The sequence below is a fragment of the Sceloporus undulatus genome, chromosome 2 (assembly GCF_019175285.1).
Source record: "Sceloporus undulatus isolate JIND9_A2432 ecotype Alabama chromosome 2, SceUnd_v1.1, whole genome shotgun sequence".
Lineage (NCBI taxonomy): Eukaryota > Metazoa > Chordata > Lepidosauria > Squamata > Phrynosomatidae > Sceloporus > Sceloporus undulatus.
The window spans coordinates 271283602-271293637 of NC_056523.1; the positions used below are offsets into that span (position 1 = coordinate 271283602).

The 10036-nt window shown below is 36.5% G+C and overlaps 1 pseudogene; it reads left to right on the forward strand.

Annotated features, from left to right (window-relative positions):
• Positions 1-10036, forward strand: part of LOC121922907 — a 252769-nt pseudogene that overhangs the window by 178112 nt on the left and 64621 nt on the right.

Below are 10036 nucleotides of genomic sequence, written 5' to 3' on the forward strand. Positions count from 1 at the left end.
CCTCCATATCCAGGAGATGGGAACTCTAATTCCCAACTCCTGACTCCATCTTATCATAGACTTACCATAAACCATCTCTCTCAATTTACCGTAAATCATCTAATATATACATGCACATTATACCATATCATACAATTAACTTATTTTCTGACTGTAATTCACACAATGTAAAACAATACCACTTATTGTAGAACATCACAGTTGATTCATGAGAAAGACACAGAGGGTGCTCCCTTGTTTTTCAGAAGTTTTCTGGAGGTGAAATGGAAGCAATGCTTTCTTTTAACTCTAGTATATTGTTGTAGTAATAGGAATTATTTAAGGTGGCTTTTCCTACTAATGGCAGTAGCTTCTTATTTGAAAATATTTTCTGCCCCCTATACATACCCTGCTCTAGAGGATACTGTTCTGAGAATTTCAAAGCCCCAGACTTTTCTATAGAAGAGCTGGACTATCTCCTGTGAAGTAATACTTTAATTTTCTTAAAGTGGAAATTCTAGAATTCCTATTCTTATTCTTATTTTTCTTATCCACCTCTCCTCAAGGCTCAAGGTGGGGAACAACAAAGCTTGAAACATATAAATGTAGGACACACTAAAATCATCCAACATCTCTCCTGGCAAGTCATTCCAGTCTAGGGGTGGTCCATAAAAATGTCCTCTTGGTGACAATACACAGTCTAGTTTTAGCTGGTTGAAGTAAATGTCCCCCAGAGGACCTGAGTCTACAGTATGCCGAAAACTACAGTGGACCCTTGTTATACGCTGGGGTTTGGTTCCAAGATCCCCCGTGTATAACAAAAACTGTGTATGCTCAAGTCCCATTAAATATAATGACATAGCAAAATGGTGTCCCTTATAAAAAATGGAAAATCAAGGTTTGATATTTGAAATTCATACTTTTTTGAACATTTTCAAACCGTATATGCTTGAATCCGTGTATAAAAAAAATTCATGTATAAGAAGGGCCGACTGTATTTTCATTTAGCTATGTGAAGGCCATGCAGTCATAGTTCATCAATCTTTGCCCTCTGATTCGTAGACCAATACAGAAATGTATCTGGGTGCTTATTTATACAATAAATTAACACTACCTTCCCTCCCTTGTTGCTGATTGTATTCCCATTTGTATGATCCAATTAGTATGAGGTATTTTGCGGCCAGTGCTGGATTATGGCACGAATAAGAGAGTCAGGTTAGATTTTTTTACTTCTCAGAAATCAGGTAGCAAGAAAGTCTTACTGCAAATGTGGTAGGCTGTTGCAGTCTGTTATGAGGGAGCAATTTCAAGTCTGATGAACTATTCCAGGGACCTGATTCTGCTCAGCTGTGTAATTGTGATGGAAGTGGGCCAATCAAAGGCAGCAGCTTAGGCACAACCTTTTGGGAGTCTTGTTTCGGCAGAGTGGGTGAAGAAAAAAAACACACACAAGAGAAGCTGTAAATGAGAAGCTGCTCTGCTTCATTTGTAATGAACAAGTAATAAACGGCCTGGCTTCCCATGGAAGTCTGACACTTACAGAGCCGTGACAGCTCTCTGCCTGTGACCATGTTTTATTTTGATCATCTGCAGCATAGCAGAGACAGGTAATTATCATAATCTAACAATTAGCCTGGCATTCTTTCTCAGTGTTTAATTACCCAGATAAATAGTGATTGAATAGAGAGGACTTAATGACAAAAGGGGGGGGGGACTTCTCCTCTGTCTCACATACTGCTTTCCTGGTTTGGGCTTGGTTTTGGGAGCCATTATTTGTTACGGGCCATGTCCTTGCAAGATATTCTGTTAACTGTATTGGACTCTGAAGGCAGATCACCTAAACGTGGTTACTTTCCCAATCCATCGCTCATGTAAATTAGTTGTTTTGACTTTCTGATTTTTTTTAAAAAAAAGTTAAGCACTTACAATGAATAGAGGAATACAGTTGGGTTTTTTTTAGCTAAAAGAGCTGTAATTAATTTGCCTGATTATTATATTGTTATGTGAATGGGAATCGATGGTGTTTTCAATACTTTTCTGAGAACATTTTATTAGACGGCACAGAAAATCTAACAAAGGAAAGAAAAATAGTTTATTTATTGGTATTTCAGAAATACGAGTGGAACACTATTTTTGCAGTGCCTATAAATTGTTTTATTATTTAGTAAGTCTAATTAGTAGCTACTAGATTTTTAAATCATTATATGACAAGGACTATTGAGAAAAAATTGAAATGAATTTATTGAGCTGTTCATAATAACAATAGGATAATGATTGCTCAGTTGACAGATTAGTTTCTGTTGTACACACTGTTGGATGGTTTATGAGTTTAAAATCATATTCTTAGTAATCTACTAAACTATTCTTGGATTTTTAACTATAAGATACTAGATTATAAGTATCACAGCATGGCTGGGTGGTTTAGTAAATGTATACACATTGCATTTAAAATAATTCCAGTGTTTTGTGATGGACTTGTGTATTTAACATCAAGATATTAAAATCCTCTGTAATTCTGCTACTGTGCACCACATTAACATTGTCATATTAGAGGTGATACTAAGATAAGCAGTATTAGCTAGTACTACTGTTAGGGGTGGTTAGTTTCATAAATTGCCACTGATTATACATTTTGCAATACTTCTCTATTGAACCCAGTTTACCATCTGTCTCATGTGCATATATATGTGTACGTATATCCACCAAGAATAACATATTATCTATCTGACGTACACAAAACCATGTGCCATAGTATAAGTCGATAGTCCTTTAGGTGCTGAAAGACATTTTGATTTATATTATAACTTCATTCAGGCATATGTTTGCATACATACATAAATACAGGGAAGAAGGATAGGCTTATGAACGTTTTCATGTCCTTAACAGGATTCTTTCATCCTGTTAAGATGCCAACTTCTCAGTGCTGAGCAGTGAATTCTGAAAGGTGCTTATAGTCACATTCCCTTGAATGCATTTTTGACACTTTTCATAATTTAGAACAGTGGTCCCCAAATTGTGCCATTTCAGAGATTTTGGACTTCAGCTCCCAGAAGTCCCAGCCATGTTGACCAGTAGTCTGGGATTCTAGAGGTGAAGTCTAAAATCCCTTCAAGAGCACAGTTTGGGGACCTAGAACCTTAAACCAACATTCCAGGACTCGTGGTGGCTTCTAATTGTGTTGAACTGAATGCAAGTAAAAGCCCCAGTAGATTTCTACATTAATGAATATTAATGGAGGAGACAATTCATCCTTCTTACCTGTGGAATGCACTGTATTCAGACTTTATCTGTAAGTAGAACATTTATTACTCTTTGATAGTATAAATTTGAAATTATAATTCTGTTAATCCACACAGACTAGCTGAATGAAATTGACATGAATATTCATAATAATAATAATAATAATAATAATAATAATAATAATAATAATAAACACTAAGTTGATTTGTGGAAACCATAGAGGCACCAAAGAAAATATGGATCATTCTGTGCAAATATGGCAATAAAGAGGTTGAAGAAATAGGTAAAGAGGAATGACACTGGAAACATGGGTTAGCCAACAGAGCTCACTGATGATGGTGCTTGAAAAGAATTAGGATGAATAGTCTTAGAAGTTAAGTGAACCCATGATTGATCTTATTGCTGAGCTGAGCTCATGAACATAGTGGGTGCAAAAGCAAATACAGTGCACCCTTTCTTTATGCGGGGGATCCATTCTGGGATCCCCCCCTTGCGTAAAGAAAAGTGCATAAGATCATGCTCCATTACTTCTTCCAAGGCGCGTGAGGCTTTTTTCCGGCATAGCTTCCAGCATATGCTGGAAGCCACATATGATGCGCCCGTCTATGACATGGGCGCACTGTAGAAACAGCTTCCTCAAAGACTGATAATTCAGACTCAGGGATAATTATACTCTTCAGAAAAAAGTGTATGGAGAACTCATCAGCACTACTTGGAATGCTACCTACGTAGGAATCTAACCAGCTGGTCTCATTTAGAGGAGGGAATTGGGGTTTACAAGTGAAATAAGGGACATGGCTCTTATACATTTAATTAACCAAAGAGGGAATATTTCTGGATCACACTAGACTTTTCACCGACGTTCTGAAAAGGTCAGTTTACAGGTTCTCTGTTGGGTAAGCTGGTTGGGAATGGCTTGAAAACCAGGTGGACGTTTGTATATCCACTGTTCCATGGACACAGCATTTTTGTTATGATCAATGGAGGAACAATACCAAAATTAGAATCTGATCCAGGACTTTCTATAATTCTAACCTAGTGTGAATGTTTATATTAAACAAGAGATCCTTTTGTCTTCTTTAAAGCAGAATCTTTTAAAAACAAATGGTATGACCATGAGATCTGAAAATAAGGGGAACTTACTTTAAAACAGAGTTGTTTCTTCTAGGATATGTGCTTTAAAATGCAGAATATGACTAATATATATGATTTGTATGGGAGGAGACACAAGCTGAAGACAGTTTTGTTTTTTATCCATCTATATGATAATGGGCAATTAGTGTCAGCTTTGCTGTTTTTTATGCTAGGGTTTTATAGAGTTTTTTGTCAAAGAAGAAAGTGAAAGAGGGAGCAGCATGCAAAAAATGCTACTGCATTCTAAATATCTAGTTAAGTAGATCATCTCTTATATCCATAGCCAACAAAGCTATTAGATTCAAGACAAGACTTGCATATGCTTCAGAATTACAATCATGAAAAATATGTACATGGCACTGGACGTGCCTGCATTTTCTAATGATGGATAAACACAGCACCTGCATTAATTTCAAAACATTTTGTCAGTATTTTATATTTCTCCAGTTCAAAGTGTCAAGCAGTTTCCCTTTATATTCAACATTTGTGTCACTAAAACAAATAGGAGGTGTCTGAGAAATGAAGTACCTGTACATTTGATGCAGCTCAGAACAAATCTGTTGGGCCTGGTATCAGTATGAGTTTGAGGTACTGAATTCTCATTAGCTTGCTACTGAGATTATTTTGGTTATGAGATACTTCGTTTTCTCTGTCAGCCTCTTCAACCCTTTACTGCCTGTTATCTAGCTCAGTAGTGTGCAAGTTTCTATGATATTGTATGGACACCACCTGAACTAAACTTAAAGGTTAATTGTGTTTGAAGAATAGTTTTGTATTCTCCCTATGTAGCAGATAACATAAGAAGTCAAATTACGCAGACCCTTTGTGGTTTCTCATGGTAACACAACATGGAAAGCAAAGACTTCATTCTGTTGTTGATGAAACATCACAGTAGGTTAGCCAGAATGAACGTAAACCAATGTTGAGATGCTTAAGCATGTTGCCCAGCATAATGACACAAGCCAGGTATTTCCCTCTGCTGCACGTTCCCAGGAACTGCCAAAGTTTGTGCACAGCTTGACACAAAATTATTGAGTGCCCTGGAATATGTCATTAGTTATCAACTTCAGAGTATTTCTTAATATGGTTATACAAACAGAATGTAAAGCCACCAACTTGATTTTCTGCAAGTCTGTGCTTTTTGGATCCAGTGATAAATAATTATTTATTATCCAGTGATGGGATAGGACTGATAGCTTGAAAAAAGACCATATGTATCCTTGTGAAGATAGAAGGAGTAAAGGCAGTACTATCAATAATTAATAATTTAGGAGAAAACATAGGTTGTTTTACTGACTGAGAGCAAAAACTGAAATGGTAAACAAATTATTAGTACTGAACTGGGAAATAAAATCAGCAAAATATTAATGAAACTAAGCATTCTATTATGAGATATCTATGGAACTGCTGTTATTATATAACTGAAAAGCTGTAAGAAATAGATGATGTCTTGTAATATTTGTGTTATTTACAACTATACAAACAGAACATACTGGAAGTAAACAGATCTTTGACAAGCATCAGATTTGTTAACTGTGCTTCAGATTTTCAGAGAACTTCTGTGCCTCAAGGTTCTTCAACATTTGCCAACCCAGAGTCCTTCACTTTTCTCTGGGCCTCTGTGGTCTTCAAATTCAGAACTGCCACAGGCAAAATACAGCAGTGCCACTTTTTAAAGGATCATTGAATTCAGTTTATTAAAAGTCTATTACCACTCTTTCATGGTGTTCAAGACAGTTTAAAGTCACAGTACAAAATGTTCCTTTTTACTGGCAGATAAATATAGGATTTTCCTACTGATGATGTTCTTTCCTCCTATAAGCACATATTTCTCTACAGATCATGTGCTGAAGGGAAATGCAATCAAATTAGTGATGGCAATGTTCTTTAATTTTCACATAATTGTTTAAAAGTATGGACTACTTTTAAGTTGCCATTGAAAAATAAATAATTTCAATGGCAATTTATTTTTGTAACATTTTTTATAAATGCTATAACCACTAAAATAGTACTATATTTTGTTTATTAAAGATCAAATTATGTGTGAGATGAGAGTTCTGTGAGTAAACTTCCTATGTGAAGTCGAAGGCTTTCATGGCCGGCATCTATAGTTTTTTGTGGGTTTTCCAGGCTGTGTGGCCATGTTCTAGAACAGTTTGTTCCTGACATTTCGACAGCATCTATGGTTGGCATCTTCAGAGAATGCTGGCATGGAAGTGAGTGGGGTATATATATACACTGTGTGACCCTGGGTAGGGAAGACTGATTTCCATGTTAATTTGTGTATTGTTCTGTTTTTGAATGGCAAGACTTCAGGATGGGAGGATATGCAAAAAGATTTGTGTCTGTTTAATTAGAGATCCATTGTCTGCTGGGAAAAACCCTGATCCTGGGTGGTTTTCATTTGCATTTTGCTCGGTCTTAATTTTGGTGATTTTTAGTACTCATAGCCATACTTTGCTATGTTGAAGTTGTCCAGGGGCTTGTGGATCTCAATGGTTTCCCTGTGCATTCTGACCTGATAGTTGTTGGCATGGTCCAGAATTTTTCTGGCTGACCCAGTCTGCAGTGTCTGTCGTGTTCCTTGATTTGTGTTTGAACACTGTTTTTGGTGGTCCCTATGTAGACTTGTCAGCAGTTGCATGGTATGCAGTAAACTCCTGTGGCCATGAGAGGGTCTCTCCTGTCCTTCACTGAGCACAGCATTTTCTAGATTTTCTTGGACACAAATCCTCTTTGCATATCCTCCCATCCTGAAGCCTTGCCATTCAAAAACAGAAAATGGTCACATAGCCCCCAAAACCCACAAAAAACCTATGAATTTTCAATGTCAGAACTTCAAAAATTGCTTCTAAGAATAGATGCAATGTGTTGTGCTTGAGAAGGAGTTGCTTGATATTTGGGGCCTGGAGCATTCTTATTTCTGCTCAGTTATAAATTGCAACATGTTGTTATGCTCATTGCCCTTAAAAATAACTTTCCATGCTCTACTCCAGATATCTTTTTCCATAGAATAGCCAGCCATGAGGACCACAGTTTTCTACAAGAAAAACAAACAAACAAAAACAATAATTTAACAAAGCTACTGTTTATTTCTATTGATAAAATGCTGCACCACTTAGGGACACAAATAAGGGAAATAAATGCTTTGGAGAGGAGTGGTTTGTGATAGGGAGAAAGGTTTAAACTCCACCACTCCAATGTACCACAGTCCTGGCCAAGAATAGGAACCCTTATGTTGGCTTTTTCTAAACAAAAATGGGTCTTTCAATCACAGAAATCCCTTATCACATCTAATTTATATTAATGTTTAAAGTGGATGTCAATTCTGAACTTAAATCCATTTACTAAGTTTTTGAAGGAAACAATGTAATACAGTACTGTGCATTGCCTAGAATTAGATTTATTAGGCTTTTGTTCCTACGCTACACACATTTTCTCTCTCTGTTGAAACCTATATTATAGCAGCTAAATGATTGTAAGAGATGAATAGATTGCTCTGAATATATCCTTGGAGAAGGCCAGATGATCATTGCCTTTCCCTCTCAAATTAGATAGAAGGATCCACTTGGCAGATTTCAGGTCCATCAGGTGTTTAAAATATGTGCCTCAGTTGAAAAGGAACATTATACTTATACTGTATATGTCATGGTGTCTTTATTATTCTCTGTGCATTTGACAGTGGCTGCTGTCAAGGAATAGAAACCAGAGGTAATAATATGATAGTGGTGGCCAAAAGGTACAGCAAGGAAAAGAAAGCTGCTAGATATCAGGAGTATACATGCCACAGCTGAATAGTTATGGTCTAGTACCAATATTTTACATGTTTCTCATGAGATTCTTTATATTGACCTGTAAATATCTGCTACAAATAAAAATTGTATTTGAGAAAAGCGTGAAGACATAACTATAAATTAGTACTTAATGTCTTCAGTGTTCAAAAATTAGACAACGAATAAACATATAGGTCTTTAAAGAAAGCGTAGCTCATCTCACACAACCTTTCATTAGTTTGATGGAAAATTACCTTTATTGAAAATGGGTGCCCACAGTGCCATATATAATGCCTGTAAAAAATAAAGCTATGACCAAAGTGTTATGGTTTGCATCTGCTGTATTTGTTTCATTTATATTCCAAGACTTTCTTACCACAAACCTGTAGTCCATGTAACTCAGTGGAATTAACTGCTTTGAGAATATCCCAGTTAGTTTGCAAAGTTACCTAGACATACACATTCCACCTGTAATAGGAGTTTGAAGTGAAATCTTTTGGCCATACCTGGCACTAACCTACTGTACTATTACAGTGACAGCAAAAACAACCTTACTACTGTTGTAGCTAATATTGCTTACCACTGCTGATAATAAAAGTGCATTGGTAAAAGTGCCTTGTGCTGCCTTTCTCATCTGGCTCCCATTCCAGACTGTCAGGTGAGTGCTGAAAATTCATAGCCTAGAATTCTTTTATCTCAAGAGCAGTATCTCTTCTGTATACTTCATCAGTAGAGTTATATAGGCTTTTCAAAAGTCTTTCAAAGATTTACCAGGGTTTTCTTGGATCTCGACTAAATGCTGCCAGCAGTAAAGAAAAAGTAAAGATGAATGAGTATTGTAGGAAATGTATGTGCCTGTAATGAGGTTTGCTTGTGGTACAGAGATAATATTTCCCAGCCTATTGGAGGCACACAACAACAATTGGGTTGTTTGATATTTGTGTTATATGCAAGTATAGATGCTCTGGTCTTGCTGTTTAATAAAGAAACAGAGGACTGAATCTTTATAGAAAAGCAGAAGGTGGGAAAGTGACTGTTATGCAGGTTTGGAAGCAATTTTATAAAAGCAAAGAACACTGTCAGAGACAGTAATGGTCCCTCTTTAAAGGACACCAAATTCAAAACAGCTGCTTTTTTTATTTCTTTAGCTACCTTCACACAGGATTATGTTTTGTAGAAGGAACTAAACTTTGAAAAAAAGAAAAGAAAAATTAAACATTTTTTTTTGTAAAGTTACCTGAGTTTTATTCTCTCTTGTTTTTTATTTTTAGATTCCAGCGGGGTGATTACCATATTGATGTCTGCATCAATGATTATTTGGATGTATTCTGTCCTCATTATGAGGATTCAGTGCCAGAAGATAAGACTGAACGGTATATTCTTTACATGGTGAACTTTGATGGCTACAGTTCCTGTGATCATACCTCCAAAGGATTCAAGAGGTGGGAGTGCAATCGACCTCACTCTCCGAATGGACCATTGAAGTTCTCAGAAAAATTCCAGCTCTTCACTCCCTTCTCATTAGGATTTGAGTTCAGGCCAGGCCGGGAATATTTCTACATCTGTGAGTATATGGAGATTTATCATGTTGTACAGCAGCTGGAGGAAACCATGGTAATTTTTCACCTATGTAAAAGCCAGTTTGCAAGTGCTACAGATGTGTCTTAGTATACATTTGTAGATTTCAGGATCCCTAGATAAAATACCCTGGAATCCGTGAATGAAAATAAAATTAATAACACATTTTTCTTTCTCACAAAAAACTGCATATCCAGCTGCATTCGTGTGAAATAAATGCACATTGTTAGTTATTCAAAGGAACCTTCTTTGCTTCCTGACCCCCTCATCCCCACAGTTCAAACACACTTTAAGAACAGTCATATTTTTATCCAGGGAGGAAGAGGAGGAGA